The 20,765-nt window shown below is 32.1% G+C and overlaps 1 protein-coding gene across 1 annotated transcript in view; it reads right to left on the minus strand.

Annotated features, from left to right (window-relative positions):
- LOC108905290 overlaps nucleotides 1-20,765 on the minus strand; it is a 282,262-nt gene that overhangs the window by 75,290 nt on the left and 186,207 nt on the right. Inside the window, exon 4 of the mRNA XM_018708092.1 lies at nucleotides 10,568-10,619. The gene's annotated coding sequence lies outside the window, so the exon portion shown is untranslated. The remainder of the gene's footprint in view (nucleotides 1-10,567; nucleotides 10,620-20,765) is intronic.

The following is a 20,765-nucleotide window of genomic DNA, read 5'->3' on the forward strand; positions in this document are numbered from 1 at the left end:
AACACGAAGAGACACTTGCTTTCTTTCGCTTTTAATTTCTCGTATTATCAAAACATAGTGTTCGTTAAATCGATTTTTCTCGAAAACGGATCGAGATACCAAAATGTTACAAGAAAATACAATTAATGGAAAAATGATTGCTCTTGCAGGTTTTGAATCACGTTTCATGTTAGACATACAGGGTAAAAAGTTATTAACTAAATTTTCGGTAAAATTAGTCGTAAGTGGCGCCCTCTACGAGCAATGCTGAAATTACAACAAGCATCTTATTCGTCGCCTAAAAAAATATAGTTTTACAAATTTTCAAGTTCCTAACGTACATATTTTCAGAATAATCGCAAAAACACGATTTAAAATTTTAACTTTCAACACCCTGTATTTCCGAAACTATCAACTTTCGGATAAGGCATGTTTGCGCAAATGGTCACCATTTCACGTGTAGTATCTTCAGCTTTCGATTTTCCCATTGTTAATGAATCACCCTGTATTAAAAATCTAATCAATATACAGGGTGATTCACAAAGGCGACCAAAAATGAAACCTCGCATTCTTTGGTGAGTCTTCCCTATAAAGTTTTGATCTAGGACGCTTCGTTAAAAAGATACAGGGTGTTAAACTTCAAAAAATATTTTTAATTTTTTTTTAATAATTTAAAAACTATAGTAAGTCAAATGATTTGAAATTCTATTTCACATGTATTTATGCAAACACATGTATTTATGCAAACATTGTCCAAAATCTGAGGGCTTTTCCTATAATTAACATGTTACATATTCTGTAAATATATACTCCATAACTAGGTATTTTTAAAATATTACAATAATTGTCAACCATAGTAACGCTATGTGCAGATATTTTTCAGTCAATTGATTAATCCGTTATGATATGACCTCTTTTAATACAGTTTAGGATTTTCCACCATAGCCAGGAAATAGAAAATAATATGTATTCAAATGATTTGACCAATTTTCACTTTCCCTTTAAGTTGTTTTTTATAAAACTCTAAATAATTTTGTTCATACACTAGTTGTTAAGTCGCATTTAATTTAATTACCAAATTTAAGGACCAAAAGTCGCTTAAAAACGAAATGCATTGAAACTTGTATATGCAAATATCTCGATAACCAAGGGAGACATCTAAATCGAATAAGAGTAACTTTTTTATGAAACAAAGGACGTTCTTTCATATTATAAATACACAATGTCCGTAATTCTAAAGGCAAAAAAGTGTTTCCCCTTTTTATAAAAGTAATAGGGCATAACTAATGCCCTGTACAAGCAACGTCAAAATTAGTTAAAAATTCTTATTTGTCATGTTAAAAAACACAATAGTGCCAATTTTTTTGTTCATACTTTGACAATTTTTGAAATTATTGAGGAATTTCAAAATAAAATTCAAACATTGAACGCCCTGTATCTTTGAAAACAGCAACATTTGCATAAAGCATATTTGGCTCAATCGACTTATTTTAGTCATCAATAACAAAAAAAAAAGAAAACATAGATGGATGATCAATGAAACATTACTGTTAAAGCAAACATTAATTTTGTAAATATTCATTTAAACTGTATGGTTCCAAATTTAATAGCATTTTGTGTATATATTTTTTGTACTGGGATAAACTCTGGGTATTTTTCACCTCTTGAGGGAGTTTATTATAGAATTTTATGCAAGTATAATGAACATTCTTCTCAGTTAATGTTAAATGATGTATGGGAAAGATTAAATTTGTATTTCTAGTATAGTAAAAGTTAGTTTGAAAACATTCCCTAAATAAATTCTTATTTTTAAAAGTGAAAAGTAAAATTTCTTGGATATATACGGCAAAAACTGTTAATAAACCATTTGACCTAAATCTTCCACGGCAAGACACACTTTGTGCGAGCCTCAACAAACACCTCAAAGTTCTTTTTTGAGAAATGAACAACCTATTTATGTGGATACTTTGACCAAAGAAAATTATTCCATATCGGAATACAGACTCAAAATTTGCATAATAAATCACTTTGAGGGTTTTGAGATCCAAATACTTAGTCAACACCCTAATACTATAGCATACACTATTCAACCTTTTTTCAATGCACTCGATATGAAAGGACCAACTAAGTGTGTCATCTAAGTGTATTCCAAGAAACTTCATATTTTCTTCCACTTTGCAGCTCATAGTGTTACTTAATTTGAAACTGTCCGGAGATATATAGCTGCTTTGTCTTGTTTTAAATAACATAACTTTTGTCTTATCCTGATTTACAACTAATTTATTTTTACTGCACCAATCAAGTATTCTATTGTAAACATATACAATTTTTTCTCGTATATCACTAAAATTTGACCCACAAATAAGAACGGTTGTATCATCAGCATACTGGACACAATAACCCTTTGTGCCGTCAATGTGTAGTGGCAAATCATTTACAAAAATCAGAAACAACAGCGGTCCCAGGATACTCCCCTGAGGAACCCCAGTTGTAATTGGTACATACATCGAAGAGCAGGTTATCCCACTTTTAGTAATAGTGACCTTTTGTCTACGATTCGTTAAATATGACCGAAGCCAATCCAGAAGACTGCCACGGATCCCATATTGTTTGAACTTATTTATCAATATAGTATGGTCTACACAATCATATGCTCGTGACAAGTCAAGGAAAAGCCCCAGAGGCACTTCATTATTTTCAAGGCACTGTACAATTTTATAATTAAAATGATAAATGGCTGTACTCGTAGACCTGCCCTTTAAAAAACCATGTTGGGTTTCAGAGAATAACTGAGCAGATGACATATGGTTCATTATTCTGGAATAAACTATTAATTCAAATAATTTAGCAAAGGCTGACAATAAACTTATAGGCCTATAATTTAACATATTTTTAGGATCACCCTTTTTATACACTGGGGTTATTACAGCTAATTTTAATTGGTCAGGAAACATACCATACTTTAAGGAATTATTAATAATATACATAAGTGGTCTGGTTATTAAGGACATGACCTGTTTTACAATGTTTGCAGGGATTCCATCTTCACCACTGCTCATCTTATTTTTAATTTTTTTACTTAATTCTAATATCTCAGCCTCAGTTGTATAATCTAAAAGTATACATTGCTCAGCCTGCTGTATTCTACTAGGACTACATGAATTGGGTATCCCTATCAGCTGATGTGAAACAATTTCTTTTAAAAAATTAGAATAATCATTTGCAATATCTTGCGAATTTCCTGGTATCATAACACATCTATCTTTTACCTCACCTTTTACTTCTCTCACTATACTCCAAACACATTTACTCTTGTTATCTGATTCCATAATTCTATTTCTATAAGACTTACTTCTAGCATTCATTAACAATTTATTATAATTGTTTCTTACACTGTTATAAACTTGATTAAATTCCTTGCGAACATTACTGATTGTATACCATATATCCAACTGTCTCTTACATTCTTGGATATCCGAATCTACCTCATAAAACTGACACTTATCTCTAGTTTTCTTATTTCTAAACCTTTTCGTTGGAAAGGAGGCCTCAAACAGCCTCAAAAAAACTTTCATAAAACCATTCCACTGCTTGTCTATGTCTTGCTCCCTCACTGAGTAGACATCATTCCACTCAGTTGATTGTAAACTCTCCCTAAATCGATCTTTATTTTTACCACTAAATATTTTTTTATAACTGAAACCTTCATTTGAAATCGCCTCAATGTTGAAAATCACTTTTTGAGCTGTGTGATCTGATATCTTAGGATGCAACACTTCCGAAACATACGTATCACCGTTAATAAAGATATTATCGATACACGAACCACCATTAGAGGTGATTCGGGTATTTTCAAAGACTGTTTGATATAAACCATATGAGTTTAACAAAGAACACAATTCATTTTTCTTCTGATTATCCACAATAAGCTCAACATTAAAATCACCCGCAACAATAGTTATAGCATCCTCATCAAATATTTTCATTAGCATAGTCTCCAGTTTACTTAGAAACACCATGCTATCTCCATCCGGCGGTCTATATATTGAAACCACAATGAACCTTCTACCATATACATCCCCTTCTATAGCTGAACACTCGAAATTGTTTACTTCCGCTAACGACTTTATGTCGGATCTTTCATGACACTGTACTTCATTAGACGCATAAACTGCGCTTCCTCCATGTCTATTCACCTCTCTACAACAACTGGATATTAACTTGTAATTTTGTATACCATAGTTTGTCAATTGCTCCTGGCTCTTCCAGTGTTCAGTTACACAGAGAAATTTACAAGTTGGATGGCAACTCAGAAAACGATTACAGCCATCCACAGCATTACCAATAGATTGCAGATTCTGATGAATTACACTTACTTCATATAGTTTCATATCCCTACTAGAATGTACATTATGATTTTCGACCCTATCTATAAAAAAGAATTTCCTCCAATACCTCCAGCTTCGCAGACACCCTGTATAAAAAATGTCTATTACTGCCCACCGCGCCTCTGCAGGGCTTTTTAAAAGAGAAATGTTGAGTAGTATTTCAAAAGTAACAGAAACATTTTTCGTTGATAGTGTTGAAATTGAAACTCAAAATAAATTAGAAAACTTATAATCTATTACAAAAAAATCACTTATAATGTGTCAATTCTATTTAAAACTGTTATAACAGCAGATATCTCAAAACTAAGTTCTGTGATTTGTAACAACTGGTGCGAAGTGCGCTGTTTATAGAAATTTTTTTGAAAGTGGCATTTCCTATCCTGATTCAGTTTAGCGCCGTCGTATTTTATAATCATCCTACATAACAGAGAGCTGATTGAAAAAAAAAACGACATATTCTTTGTATTTGTAATTGAATGAAGAACACATATCCCTCGAAATGTTAATGATTCAATAAATGTTTGGAATGCCGTATCTAGTTGTTTAATCGAGAACCAGATCACTGTCGAAATTTGGTTCTGCACCAACTTGCCTTGTAATCAAGTAATGTTAATTTAACAAACCGCATTCTTTGTATAAGGAAAACGCTTCGTGAGACGCCAAGGTTATCAATCAAGCAATCAAAACATAAACTTAAGGAGATTTACGATTGGATATTTGTTTGGCTAGAAAACAAGAACATTACCGCAATTAAGTCGTTATAGGTTGAACTAAATTATTATAGACCTTACATATCAATTAGGGTCAATCGTATTATAATATATTCATAAAGCCATACAGGGTGTTCCGGTTCCGAAATGCGAAATTTTCACATTGCGTAGTAGAAAATGTAATAAAAATTGTTGAAATATTGAATTGCTGCACATGGAAAACAATTTTTTGTATTTATTATCTTTTACAATTAATATACAATGTGGATCAGCTAAATAGAGTCCATTCAATAATAAATAAATGGGGGCGTATTCGAAAAAACGCTCGGACACATCGATTGGTATTTTTAGTTGCGCATTTTTTCAACAAAAACTTTTTATACAGGGTGTGTCATGTATCAGTGGTCAACATCAACTTTCCTATTTTAAATGCAACACCCCGTATATTATTCAATTTTTGGATTCTTCTCAAAATTCTAGACATATTTCATGTACAATGTCCTATACCTATCTTCAACTATTGGGTGTTTTCAAATTTATTGCAAAAATTAACATTAAAAAACGAAAATTATTTGATTACAAAAATTCGCTGCAACACACTCAAAAACTAATAAGTAATACTGTTTATTTATTGATAATGTCAAAAAGCAAAAAAAAACATTAAGGTCAATGTAGGAGATGTTCAAAATGCTCGCCGCAAACGTCTTGGCAATATCTTAATCTTAAATAGAAACTTCTAAACGTTCCTCAACATCTCAGGCGTGACCAATCTAATCGCAAGCGTTATTCGCCTTCATGTCAACGAAGTCGAGGGATTTAGTTTTGTATACAATACTTTTGACATATTCCCATAAGAAGAAGTCTAATGGTATCAATCAGGAGATCGTGCTGGTCATTCCATCGATCCTCGCCTCCCTATCCACCGATTTGGAAATATTCGGTTGAGGTACTGCCGGACATTGATTTGGTAGCGGGGCGGTGCTCCATCTTGCTGAAACCATATCATATTCGCTGGAACTTGTGGGTTTGCTGGATCAGGACATAAGTTTGTCAAAGTTGGCACGACATTATTTTGGAGCAATGCTAAATAATTATCGACATTCAAATTACCATCAATTAAAAAGGGGTCTATGGTATGATCTCCAACAATTCCTGCCCAAACATTAACCATTTCAGGGTTTTGCGTATGTTCTTCTGTAATCCAGTGAGGATTTCCATTAGACCAATAGCGGCAATTCATCATCAGAAAACAAAACATGTTCTCCTATCAAAATCGTCTTCCATGAGCACCTAAGTTGGTTTCATTTTATAGGGATGCATTTTATTTTCTTTTAATGTTCCAATAATCGATGAATGGCTAACATTGAACATTGGGGCTGCTTTTCGACAAGAAGTAGGTATGTGGGTTTTCCTCTAACTCAAGCATAATATCCAATTTGGTATCATCATTTATTGCATTGGCAGCTGCTTTTTATCTGCCTTACATGTCCAAGCTCGCGAAACTGTCCCTTGGGATATAGGCGGCAAATTTGGAAGTCTTTCACGAAATAAGCGAGCAACTTCCATTTGTGTCCGTGTGTCATCTCCATAACCAATCATCTCTAGAATTGTTATTTTGTGCATTTCTGGTAAAGGCCAGGCGTTATTAACAAAACTATTATTTATAGTTTTTTTTTATTTCATATCAGTAAAAAAATGGTTTTTGCTTATTTTCTCATTATCAAGAGCTAAATGGGAAATAAGTATTGAGTATTTTGTAGCGAATTTCTGTAATCAAATAATTTTCTTTTTTAATATTAATTATTTTGCAATAAATTTGGAAACACTTAATATTTCCAAAACAGTCGAAGATATGTATAGGGCATTGTACATAAAATATGTCTAGAATTTTCTGAAGAATCCAAAGATTGAATAATATAGGGGGAGTTGCATTTAAAATAAGAAAGTTGGTATTAACCACTGTTACATGAGACGCCCTGCATAAAAAGTTTTTGTTGAAAAAAAAATGAGCAACTAAAATACCAATCGACGTGTCCGAACGTTTTTTCGAACACGCCCCCATTTTGTTTATTATTGATATTATTCCATTTGGCTGATACACACTGAATATTTAATATACACTGTTTAATAAAAATAAACAATTTGAGTGCGAACAGAATCGAATAAATTTTGAGAAAAACACAAAAGTCGATTTTTATATTTCTTCATCACTTTTTTAAGTAGCAGCGCCACTTTTTTAAAATTAATTCCTTTTTGTTTTACAGTGAACACTACAGTATTTCAAAATTATTAGATTAACACAGAGAAATAACAAAAACTGAATAAAGTATGATGTACAAAAATAGTAACTCCGCATACATTCAAATATTAGAAAATGACAATAGATGATGGTAATTTTCGATAGTAAAATGAAATTTAATTCTCACAGATTACGTTGTTGCAAAAGACAGTAAGATGTTTAGTTTTTATAGGAAATGGCAGATCTTTTAAATCATCTGTGGCTTTAATAACATTGTACCTATTTTGCACAAGTTCAAAATAAATTAAGTTTCGCTTCTGTAGTTTGGCTCCCTCAGCATAACATTTATGTTTCTAGAATTGAGTCAATTCAAAACAGATTTTAGATTTTTAGATGTATAATACTAATTCTGTAGCAAAAAAATTCAATATTATTTCCTTGAAAGATGATGGAGAAAAACTTACGCTATGTTCCTATATAAATTTTTTCGTAACTATGTAGACTCAGCCTTACTTTTATCTAATATTATCTTTAGTCTTTAGTAGTAAGTAAGGCTGTCAGAGAGAGCCGTAATTCAATGGCGTGCCAAGCGGGTCAACCGAGACATGCGTGAACCGCTGCCTCAGAATATTTTTCACATTCACGTCACGTTAGTAGGTATACTGTTGGCTTTGTTATCGTGCGGATGTTACTTAATTAATTATTCCTATTCGTTGGTGTTTATGGTGATGTATTGTTGACAATTTAATTTGTTGTTTTTTTAATAAATAATGCGTACGCCTATGTCCTGCGACTCAGTTCTGACAGCCCTAGTAATAAGCACCATCTTGTTATTTTAGAGCACATTTTTAATTATCTGTAAAATTTTGTAGAACTAAATTTGGAGAAAATTATCCAATTAATAAAATGTGTAAGAAATTTAATGTTTTTTTTTCAATTTTCTTTTAAATCTCGAAAAATAGTTCTCAATTTTTATCTTATTTTTGTGTGTACAGACCGACACAAACAAGTTTGTGTTTCTGACTCAGAAGTGAAAAGGAAGGCATTGGACTGGAAGGAATAAGACGTAGCTTTCCTTTGCCGTTCCAGTGCGTTTTGTAGGCGGAGCTATCTCAGACGCAAGCTTATTTGTGTCGGTCTGTGTTTGTAAAAAAATGGTTGTTTTACAAAACATTTAAACCTTTTCTCTGGACCTTTTGTTGATTTGTGGATCACTATTTTCGGACAACTCAGTCCGTACATACCACATAAATAAATAAATAAATTTTCTTAAAATATTTGAATTTTTCAAGGTATAAAAAATTCCAAGTAACTTTTTGTATATTTTTACATTTTACCACAACAACTTTTAGAATGTCTTCTGACACTTTCTTGTGAAAAACCCTATATATACGGATTCGAGCTGATAAAATTCCTAGAATAGATCAGGCTCAATTAGACTGTATGTAATGATTAAGGGTTTAAGGGTTGCAAGGCAATTGAAGTTTTACTTTTTCAATTTTTTTAGGTTTAAAGTCTGATAAAACATGTATATTTGTCTTAGTCATACTCTTCTAAGACCTTATCAGTTTACCAAGAGATTCTTATAAGATCGACGAAACAGGTACCTACTTTCATTTAAAAATAACTCAAAGACGGACGGCAACCCAACCAAAGAATAAACAGCTAAATGATGTTGCCCATAAAGAGACAACCTCGTATTTTCGAGAATACGAAAACAAATTTGTATAATAATTTACATTGGTGACTGATAGGAATCCAACATATTTCTTTTCAGATTACAATGTATCAAATAAATAAAAACATACGTGGGTAAAGTCTTTCCGAAGTCAGTTGAACATATATAAAAGCGGCTAGCAATAAAATTTAATGAGTTTCATAGGCGTCCCTAAAAAAGTTTTCTGCAAAAAGTAAAAAATAATTTGAATATAATGTGTAGAAAATTTCTATTATATCTTCATTTGGCCAACAACATATTTGGATTATTTATGTCCTCAAACAATTTTATTATATTGATGGTAAATTTTTCGTTTTGTTCCGTTTCAAAAGGTCGCCAAAATGCCATGTTATAATAATATTAGTAAACAAAATATCTCCCTTATTTCTCCCTTTCGTAATTGTAATCTGAATAATTAATAGAAGGTGCGCCTATAATAAATTAAAATTACCTGAATCACACCAAATTCCGCATTGCTGCACTGCACTGCTAGGCAATTTGTCAACCAGGGCGTCAGCGACCGAACACCTGGTACATACTGCCAACCTCTTAGTTCTTCAATTGAGATCGAAAGACTATACCTTATAGATCTTTTATAAGGTATGTGTGTATGTCGGAGGGTGGTGGAATTGTTATTCCACCGCGGCACTTAGGCCTTATTAGGCCCCTTGCACACCCTCCTTCATTACTCGAGTACTTTTCTTCAAACCATCCTATTTACTACAAGGGTGGCTTGGTGGCAAAGTCTCGTACAGTTTATGTATGATAGTTTGGTCTTGAGTTACAGAGATTTTCTTTGCTCTGTTCTCATTACCATTTATCGGGGACCACACGCATGCGGCAAATGTTGGGCGACTCAGGTCTCTGGTAGGCTGTCACAGCCACGTCCCCGAGCCTGCCTTAGGTCACCCATCCAAATTCCAGACTGCGTCCGTGATGCTTGCCTCGGCAGATTGAAATCCGCCGGCCAATATACCCGGCTAGGCGGTCCCCTACCATGAGGTATATATTTTTTAATTTTAAAATATGTTGTGCAGGGAATATACGTATTGAAAAACTTAAAACAACTAAATGTTGTGTCAACATATTATATCCAACACTTTCCAGTTAAAAAAATTACTACATCGTACACCAAACTATTTTCTAGTGTAATATAAGGCCCAGTATCTATTACATATTTTATTCCAATACGAAAATCTAGTGACGTTATGTCATTTTTCAAAAATAATGTTGTTACTATATTATAAAATTAGATATAACAGCTATTTTTCTTTGAAATGCACAGATCGTTTTCAGTAAAAAAAATAATCTTGTACGTTTCCATAAAACGTGTTGTATATTAATAAATCTATATTAAAAATTTGGCTCGTCATTTCATATCATAAATTTTCAACAATGTTTCTAACAAATTCTTGTTATTTTTTATTGCTCTCTGCTCTTAAGTTTATTCTATACAACATCCAGCAAAGTTTTTTTTTATTTTAAGGAAGCAATAAGTGCTGCGAGTTGCAGAAATTCGGTAGAAAATACTTACGCGAATTACTTCTCCGCTTTCTCCTTTTTCATAGCTATTTTCTTCATGTTATCTGAAAAAAAAGAAAAAACACATTACATCGAATTATTTATTATTAATTCGTCGAATTATTTGATTTTAATGGCATATTATACATGTCCCCACACCTCAAGATGTTCATTATATTATATTCCGCTAACACATTACCATTTTACTAAGTGTCAAATGCCAGTTACCGTTGAGTGAAGCTTTTATACTGTAATCAAAATTTTTTTCAAGAACTTGTTGATAGTACCGCTCGACAATGTATGACTAAAGATTTTGTTAAAATTACTTCCCATAGATTGGATACCACACATGCATGTGTTTAACATTGCTTCAAAATTTACTATTAAATATTTTTTTAAACAGAAGATTCATACTACAATTAATATTTTAAAATTCCACAGGGTGTAACAGATATTAGAAATTATGGAGAAGTAACACAAATTTCGAAATTTTACGGAAATTTTAAAAAACATAAATTTTTGAAAAAATGTTGATTCTTGTTTGAAAATGAAATACAAATAGTTAATTATTTAGTACGCGAAGCAAAACGGCTCCATCTGTCTGTCTGTCGTGCCGACTTCCACTATGCCATTCAAATGGCTACTACTGTGGAAGAGACCTGCTAAAATTTGCCAGGTACTTTTTTGCACGACTGTCGCCTAAAGTTCGAAAACAATTCTAACCAGTGTTGCTAGAAACAACTACACCGCGGGCTATATTAATGTCAATATTAGCAAATCAATATTAAATTATACAGGGCGATCAAAAATAAAGTACAAAGAATTAAAGAGGCTACTCTAGTAAGAAATATATGGTTGGTTCCCATGACACTTTTACAAAAACTCAATATTAATGAAATCCGGCATGGTGGGGCATTTATCTTGAGACAAAAGAGAAAGCTAGTTATGCAGATATGAATCTTCAATGCGGGTATTGTTTCTTTATAAAAATTGTGGGTTTAAAAAATATAATAATTGACTTGTATTTGAATGTAGTGATCTTTTATGCATATACCTAATTTGATTTTTTGAAAACATTGAAGTGTTTTACAACTCAATTTTGATGATTTTTCATTTATAATTCAAGTTTATTACGAGTAATAAATGGACAAATTAAAAAAAAAATCAGTAAACTGAAAACATTGTGGCACTGAAATGTCCATATTACGACTTCCGGTCTAGACCAGAAGTGGCGTTTTAAGACCAGAAGTTGATATTTTTATATGAAACACTCATTTTTTACCACGGATTACGATTGAAAAACGAAAAAAAAACTTTTTGTTTTTATTATTTTTTCGATTTAATTCATATTTTGGCCATAAAAAACAAACAAAAAAACAAGAATCTAAGAATCTTGAGACAACGGAGTACCTTGTCGGGATCACTTTAAAAAAAAATGTTTCATACAAAAGTTGTAGTGTGAAAAAAGGGCTATCTTGACATGACCTTGAAAATGACCTTGACCTTGACTTCAAGGTCGTTTGAAGATCAATTAACTTAGCCTCAAGAACAAGATCAGATATCAAGGTCATTTTAAGGTTGAAAAACTGTATAATTATATTCTACTTTTAGCACTACCAAGGAATAACTATGTTGATATCTGATCTTGTTCTTGAGGTTAAGTTCATATCTTATTTTAAAACTTCCCGCTCTTGTAATTTCCGAAGTCAAAAAGAGGGTCCCATTTTGAATTTTGAATTTGATCTTCAAATGACCTTGAAGAAGTCAAAGTCAAGGTCATGTCAAGATAGCCCCCTTTTCGCCCTACAACTTTTGTATAAAACATTTAAAAAAAAGTGATCCCAACAAGGTACTTCTTGTTTTTTTTTTGTTTTTTACCTTTATCTTTATATATATAATTCTTCTGTGCGTGTGTATGTCACTGAACTCCTTCTAAACGGCTGGACCGATTTTGATGAATTTTTTTGTGTGTGTTCAAGTGGATTCGAGAATGGTTTAGATTCGATAGATGTTTTTTTAATTAATTTAACGTTTGAACAGGACAACGTTTGTCGGGTTCGCTAGTATATTTATATATTTTATCGTGAAAATAAGAACAAAAAGTTTTTTTTCGTTTTCCAATCGAAATCTGAAGTAAAAAATGGGTGTTTCCATTTTAAAAAATCAATCAAAATCGTAATATGGACCTTTCAATGGGTTCTTCGATGTCATACAGGTTTTGTCTGCAACTTTTTCCAAAATAATCGAGTCCAACCCAGATATTATTTTATCTCAAGATAAATGCCCCACCCGGTATAAGTTCAGTTACTTTTTTAAATAAAAATTTTGCCACAACGGTTTCAGTTGAGTGATTTTTTTAATTCCTTGCATTTATTACTCGTAATAAACTTGAATTATAATTGAAAAATCATTAAAATTGAGTTGTAAAAGACTTAAATCCGAGTTCAATTATTTTTTTTTTTAATCCACAATTTTTATAAAGGACTATATCCGCAGTGAGGAGTCATATCTTTTGCATACCTAGATTTCTGGTACCGAAGCGAAGAACATTGTTTCATTTGATAAGATTTTTTAAAAACAAATTGTATGTATTTTAATTTGTTTGAATTAACTTTAAAATAGAAATAAAACATTAAAGTAACGTACGCACCTTCATACCCAACGCTGTACGTTCTTTAAAAACATAAACTGAAAGAAAAGAACCTGCAAATTTTAAACCGGTCGAACTATTCCGGACTTCCTATATCATACATCAAGATAAAACTGTACCAAAGTGCGGTTGACGACCCTTGTCGTATCCGAGATATCGTGAAATGCACTTACGCCCGTCACGCATTCATATTTTTTCTGCTACCAGTTTTGAAATGACCTGAAACTTACTGTTACCAAATATTTGAGTTATCTTAAACAACGGTTCCACGATAAGACAATTTCATTTTCCACTTTAAGATACAAACTAGAAGCATTACAGTCCTCAAGGTAATCGGTGGCATACAATAGGTTAGTTTGAACATAACATTTTAAAATAAAATAATTAAAATAAATATTAGCATATAGAATATTATTTCTGCAGCAGAAGCACCGTGAAAGTAAAGTTCTTTTGAATTTATCACTGTCGCTAGAAGTGTTTTATTTACCATAGATCTCCTCATAAATTGAGAATTACTAAGAATAAATCATCAGACAACAAATGTCAAAAGTCTCGTTAGAATGGTCAAATATTGCGAGCCCCTGTTGCAATTTATTTTACGTTTTACATGTCACGTAAGCACATTTGTATTTGACCGTAAATAATCATCTTTTATTTAGCACTCAAAATAATTCGTTAATGAAAATCTCATTTAATCAAACGTGTTTTCTTTTTCCGTAACTCCATGCTAAAATATATTTTTTCTACAAACGTCAAAAAATGACAAGGTTTGCGCATTGACAACAATATGCGAAGTGACACTTTTTTTCGGATTCTTACGTTACCATGACACCGTGCGCGAAATACTTCGCGCACTAGGGTGCGAAGTATTTCGCACACTGCATGTAAATTAATAAGAGTTTTGTATTTCAATCTTTGAAAAAATGAAGCAAAACTCCAAATTATTATTTATTTTTAAATGAATAACAATTAAATACTTTTAAAATAATGATAGAATTTTACAATAACTTTAGTTATTATTTACAATATTAACATTAATCGTACAACCAGTACACGAACCAATATTTATTCCTAAACCAGATAATTCAGGTTCAGCTCGGGATATTGGGGTTTTGGGGGTTGAAACACTACTAATTTTTGAGGTAGAGGTGATACCATGTGATCCTGAAATTTCACAATCTAAAATTTTATTTGATATTTGAATCTTATTATTGATAGAATCTTCCACGTATCCTTCGGCCACGGTGGAAGATTTCCATCCCCCGTGTCTCTTCAAACTACATNAAAAAATTCAAACCACCAAAGTAGCATTTCGCGCACTAGATACAAAAATAAATATAGGCTTCTTCTAAATAAAAATTTTGATATTCCAAGGTAAGTAATACAAGGCCAACTTATACATAAATGGTTATAAGCCACGTGACCGCCGACCTTAGGCAACCAACATTGCAAGGCTAGTACTGTCAACTAAAAACCTCTAAATCTTAATGTCACCAAGATTAATGATTATTTTGCAATGAGCAATGCGATCGCTGATTAGTTAAATAAAATATCGTAAAAAATTTCACCAACCACCAGCTGCTGAAACAGAATGTTGTATTTTAATGTAATTTTGATCTTATTGTTTTAATAATTTAATTGCCAACATGACGGAAATAAAACAACATTACTGGTCACGTGGCTTGTAATCATTTATGAACGCACTGTAGGTCTAATGAGTATGCTGTTAATTGCCATTGGAAAATACATTGAAAATTGCTTACACTGCTAAAGAAACTGACAGATGAAAGTCAATCTTGAAAATATTATAGACCATAAGATACCTCTAGTCTTGTTAAGAAACTGTTATTGATAACTTAAATATTAATAAACCTGTGCACGATTGTATATCAAATAACAAAGCTGAACCTAGTAAAACAAGGAACCTTTATTCACTTATTAATAATAAAATAATATGAAATAATAAAATAATGAAATATTTTAATAAAGAACTTTCTGATAACTTAATTTTGACAAGAAGAAATATACTATAAAAACTTAACTGATTTGACATACGAGGTCTGTTCAAGAAATAATCGAACTTTATCGTTTCAAACTTTAGTATTAATTTTGTACATTAGGTACTGGTTTTTGTCTCTTTCAAAGTATTCCCTTCCCCAATTCACATAATTTTGTCAGCGGTGTTTCCATTTTGCGAAGCAGTCTTGGATAGCTTCATTTGAAATGGTTTTTAAAGTCTGTGACGAAATTGTTTTGATGTCATCAAAAGTCCGAAAACGGCGTCCTTTCAGCATTGATTTTAATTAAGGAAATAAGAAAAAAACGCAAGTAACTAGGTCTGACGAGTAAGGAAGGTGAGGGAGGACAATAACCTGATTTTTAGCACAAAACTGATGGACTGACAAAGCTATGTGTGTGGGGGCATTATCATGGAGAACCATGAGTTGTTTCGTCAGAACTCTGGTCTCTTTTTGCGGATTTTTTCACGTAACTCTTGTAAAACGGTTTGATAGTACCTACACACGGTTCACTGTTTCACGTTGAGGCAAGAATTCAAAATGCACAAATCCACTAAAGTCGAAAAAACAGTGAAGATCACTTTGACATGGATCGAAAAAGGTGGCCAAAATTAAAAATTTATTCCAAATTCTACAAAAGTATACTGGGGTTTTTGAACCAACTGATTATGAATTTGATATCAAAATTGAAAAATTCAAAACGGTGGGTCTAATATGGCGGATTAAATTTAAAAAAAGTCGAGTAAACTGACAAAAATAAGTGTTTCAGGGTTTTTGACAATACTGATTACGAATTTCATATTGAAATTGAAGAATTTTAAATGACGGATCTAATATGGCGAAGATGAAATTTGACAAAAGTGGAATAAACTAACGGAAGTGGATATATTGGGGATTTTGGCCGCACTGATTATGCGAAAATTTAATTATTATAAAGCATACAAATTACAATTCTTAAAAATTCGTCAGTTGATCATGTTATTCTGTTGAATATCCATCACTATCATTCGAGTCATCGCAGGAATTGTCATCTTCGTCAAAAACTGGAATATTGTCTGGTAAACTCAATAATCCTCTTGCATCGTCAGTCAATTGTCATCTTCGTCAGAAACTGGAATATTGTCTGGTAAACATAATAAGCCTCTTGCATCGTCAGTCAATTCGGCAAACTGTTTCCATCGCCCAATTTGAATAGCCCAACCATCCCTATTGCCAACCTGATACTTAAAAAATTTCAAATAGAAACTTTTTCATTTTTGGCCACTTTTTAGGCATATCGTACCTTAGTGGGCGTGAAGATCATTTGCCAATCCATTGAGATGGCTGAAATTTTGTCTCAATGTCGTGTCGTAGCCTTACAGCTTTCGTCTTCTGTTATGATCATTTGAATGAATGTTTCATTGTCATTGGATTTTTGAAGGAGTTGCCTGCAGACGTCCACACAATTTTCTTTCTGTTCGGACACAATAAAACGAGGAACGGATTTTGTTGCAACTCGATGCTTGTTCAATTTTTCTGTCAAAATTTCATGGCATGATCCAATTGAGCTGCTTATCCCTTCTGCAATATCTCCGACAGTCGGTGACTTGTACGCACCAGATCTTTGACTTTCTAAACGTGGGAGTCATCAGTTGAGATCTAAGACCTTCCTGACCGAGTATCATCTTCAATTCACTGTCGACCACTTTTAAATCGAGAAAATCATTCGTAACATTGCGTACAACCCAGAGCATCGTCTCCGTACAATTGTTTGAAAAATTGAAATATTTCGGTGAAAATTTTCTTCAATTTCAGACAAAATTTTAGGTTGCATCGTTGTTCCAGAACATCGCATATTTCAAAAATCGTCACTAACAGTTAAATACGTTGCACTCAAATAACAATATCACGAAACTGAATGAGATATCAACAATACAAGAACATGTGGTTACAGAGGAAGCTGCCAATGGCATAGGTACCACTAAATCTCTTCATTAGCCCGTAAGTCAAAAAGTTCGGTTATTTTCTTAACAGACCTCGTATTCATTTATTTTTTTTTTAATATTTCAAATTAGTTTTTTGTTTAATGTGGTAAAAAAAACTAAAATAAGTCTGTTAAAGAAGCAAATCTATAACCGAGCTAGTTAATTAATAAATTATGTAAAAGAAAATAAAATTATGATCTATACAAATACCTAGTCTAAAGAGAAAATGCATACCTGTATATTAAAATAGTTAAATACCATCAACTTGCAAATAAAATCTCTCTGAACAAGAGTGAACACGAATTAATCAGATGGGTGAGTTTTCTGCAAACTCATCACGGCGTTTTTCTTTGCAAGTTTACAACATTATTTGATGACTTCAATATGTACAGGCTGGTCTATTTTCGATGGGAATTCAGGGTATTTCAGAAACTACTAAATATATGATAAATCTGACACCACGTTCTCGAACTCGATTTTCATGGCAAACTCGACTGTCAGATCGGAAATTTGATATCTTCATTTGTTTCTAAGTTACAGGGCGTTTCTCGTCATTGTGACACTTTTTAACATGTCTGTATCTCAGCTGTTAAATAAGTTAGAGTTAAAGTGAAAACTGCTCAAGACTAATTCTTTGGCGTAGAATTGAATGCCGGTATNCAGAGCAATTCCGTACAATTGTTTGAAAAGTTGAAATATTTCGGTGAAAATTTTCTTCAATTTCAGACAAAATTTTAGGTTGCATCGTTGTTCCAGAACAACGCACATTTCAAAAATCGTCACTAACACTTAAATACGTTGCACTCAAATAACAATATCACGAAACTGAATGAGATATAAATACAAGAACATGTGGTTACAGGTACCACTAAATCTCTTCATTAGCCCGTAAGTCAAAAAGTTCGGTTATTTTCTTAACAGACCTCGTATCCATTTATTTTTTTTTTAATATTTCAAACTAGTTTTTTGTTTAATGTGGTAAAAAAACTAAAATAAGTCTGTTAAAGAAGCAAATCTATAACCGAGCTAGTTAATTAATAAATTATGTAAAAGAAAATAAAATTATGATCTATACAAATACCTAGTCTAAAGAGAAAATGCATACCTGTATATTAAAATAGTTAAATACCATCAACTTGCAAATAAAATCTCTCTGAACAAGGGTGAACACGAATTAATCAGATGGGTGAGTTTTCTGCAAACTCATCATGGCGTTTTTCTTTGCAAGTTTACAACATTATTTGATGACTTCAATATGTACATACGTGTTTTCTTATTACTACTATTTGAGTGTATTACTGTTTTACTTTATTTACGAATAATTATTAATTATCTACATGCAGAGAATATTGTCACAAAAATTCACACCACTGTAGCACAAAGAGACAGGTAATTTGTTGATAATAATTCCACAAATGTAAAAAATTATTACAAACGTAAACGTCGTTTTTTCTCATTACTTGCATGCCTAGCCCCACTTGTGCATAATTGTATGAATTTTCATAACAGTGTTTTTTCCGTATACAAGATTGCCTATGGAGCATTTTTTTTTAAACTCCCAAATATTTTCAAAGGGATATAACTTCATTTGATAACACTTTTAGAATTACCTAATTCTAATTATTTTATAATATTCTTAAAGTAAAGTTAAATAATTGACGTACTAAATAATGACACAAATAAATAGTTACGACAATGACTATGTGTTTAATATTACGAGCTGATTTGATTGTACATGGTGACAAGGCATGATGACCAATCTGCCTTTGATATGCGTAAATGGACCATAATTCATAAGTACCAGGAACAATACTTCGAAAAAATATTAGCATTATTATGAATTAACTTCCTAGAAATTTGGTTTGTTTTTAAGAATTTTCGCCAACGGGATGAATCACGGTCGTGATTCATGTATCAGAATAACGAGAGGAGTACATGCTAATGAGAAAGGTAGATACCAAATGGCGCCCACGATTATTCGAAAAAGGCAGCGATCTTGATTTTATTGTGTCATGAAACGGTAGTTTTCTATTTTAAACTTGTAGGTGGAAGAAAAAACTTCCTTCTTGTGACTTGTACTAAGTTCAGGACAAAAGATTATTACATAAAAAATAAATAAGTTCTGGTATTAATTCCATTTAAAGAAAATAACACAGCCACCCAAAAAAATCGACTTTCGGGGCCCAAAGGTCAGATCATATTTATTGTACGTTTTTCGGGTCACTGATTCCGAATCCGAGGTTCATTTAACCCCATCACCTCAGGATTTTTCATAACTTCAAAATAGCGAGATTCTGAACAATTAAACCATATAACCTTAAAACTCAAGCTTCCAACGCTAAATCCAATTAACCAGATCCCATAAACATTTAACCCAATAATATCCCAACCTAATAAGGCCATGAACCTTTACCCCAATAACCCTATAACCCCATAACCCCATAAACAAGGGAATAAATCACAGGCAATCTTAGACCAAGCAAATTAAATTTTTACTCGAAAAAAGTCCTATCCGCGAGATTATTGTAAAACTGTCTAAAGGAACATAATAATAAAATAATTTACGAATTTTCACTTTAATTTTACATTTAAATCGTAACTAAATAGCTAACAAAATATTGAAAAAACAAGTTTACTTTGCCTTAATATGTAAAAAAATAACTTTTTAAATGAACCATAGCTTCATTTATTTATTTAATAATAGTAAATTAATTCCGAAATTTAAATTTTAATTAATATTTCATTTAACAATAATTTTTGTGACATTTTTGTAAATTAAAAAAATGTAAGTATAAAAGATGAATTTTTTCTGGGGTTCACGGCTATTCTACGAATTCGTAAATATACCCATTGTTATTTTTTCATCGAGCTACCCCAGTTTAAAAAAAATAAGTTTCTACGATAGAAGCCAAGATATTGCAAAATTTACAGCGCGCATCAATTTGAACTTAATTAACTTTTCCGGACAGTACCTTCTCTTTACAGGGCTCGTGAGTCGTTAATTTTCCACATTTTCCAATGCAATTCACGGGAAATCGTAGTTTACGTCGTAAACTGTAATTTGAGAAAAATTCAAGTCTTAATATTTATAAACAATTGCGCTACGATTTAAAAAAAATCTTATCTTGGCTCCTGTTGGTCGTAGAGACTACTTTTTTTATTTTAAAACTGTATTTTTTGCCAGCTATCCATTGCATTTATTTTCGGTGAGATAGCAAAAATGTTATTCAAATTGTTTATAAGCGAAAAACGCACGGTCTTTTAATGCATAATTTGAGAATGATAATGTCAAAAAAACGGTAATATTTTTTAATAGGTCGCTTAATTACGTCTTTAAGATTACAATGACGCTTTCAGAATCATGTTTGGTTGAAAATTAAGGCCTGTACAGAGGCTTAAAGTTCATAACTTTTGGAGCCTCCGTTATAAACAAATAGAATTGTGCGAAAACTATTGCACCTACAGCGCCCACTTTTGGCACACTTTTAAAGTATGACAAAACCCTCAACTTGTCATAGGTTTTATAAAATTTTAACAATAAATGCGATAGTTATAAACAAATTAAAAAATGGGCACTTT

This window comes from Anoplophora glabripennis, unplaced genomic scaffold (assembly GCF_000390285.2).
Source record: "Anoplophora glabripennis isolate ALB-LARVAE unplaced genomic scaffold, Agla_2.0 scaffold245, whole genome shotgun sequence".
Taxonomy (NCBI): domain Eukaryota; kingdom Metazoa; phylum Arthropoda; class Insecta; order Coleoptera; family Cerambycidae; genus Anoplophora; species Anoplophora glabripennis.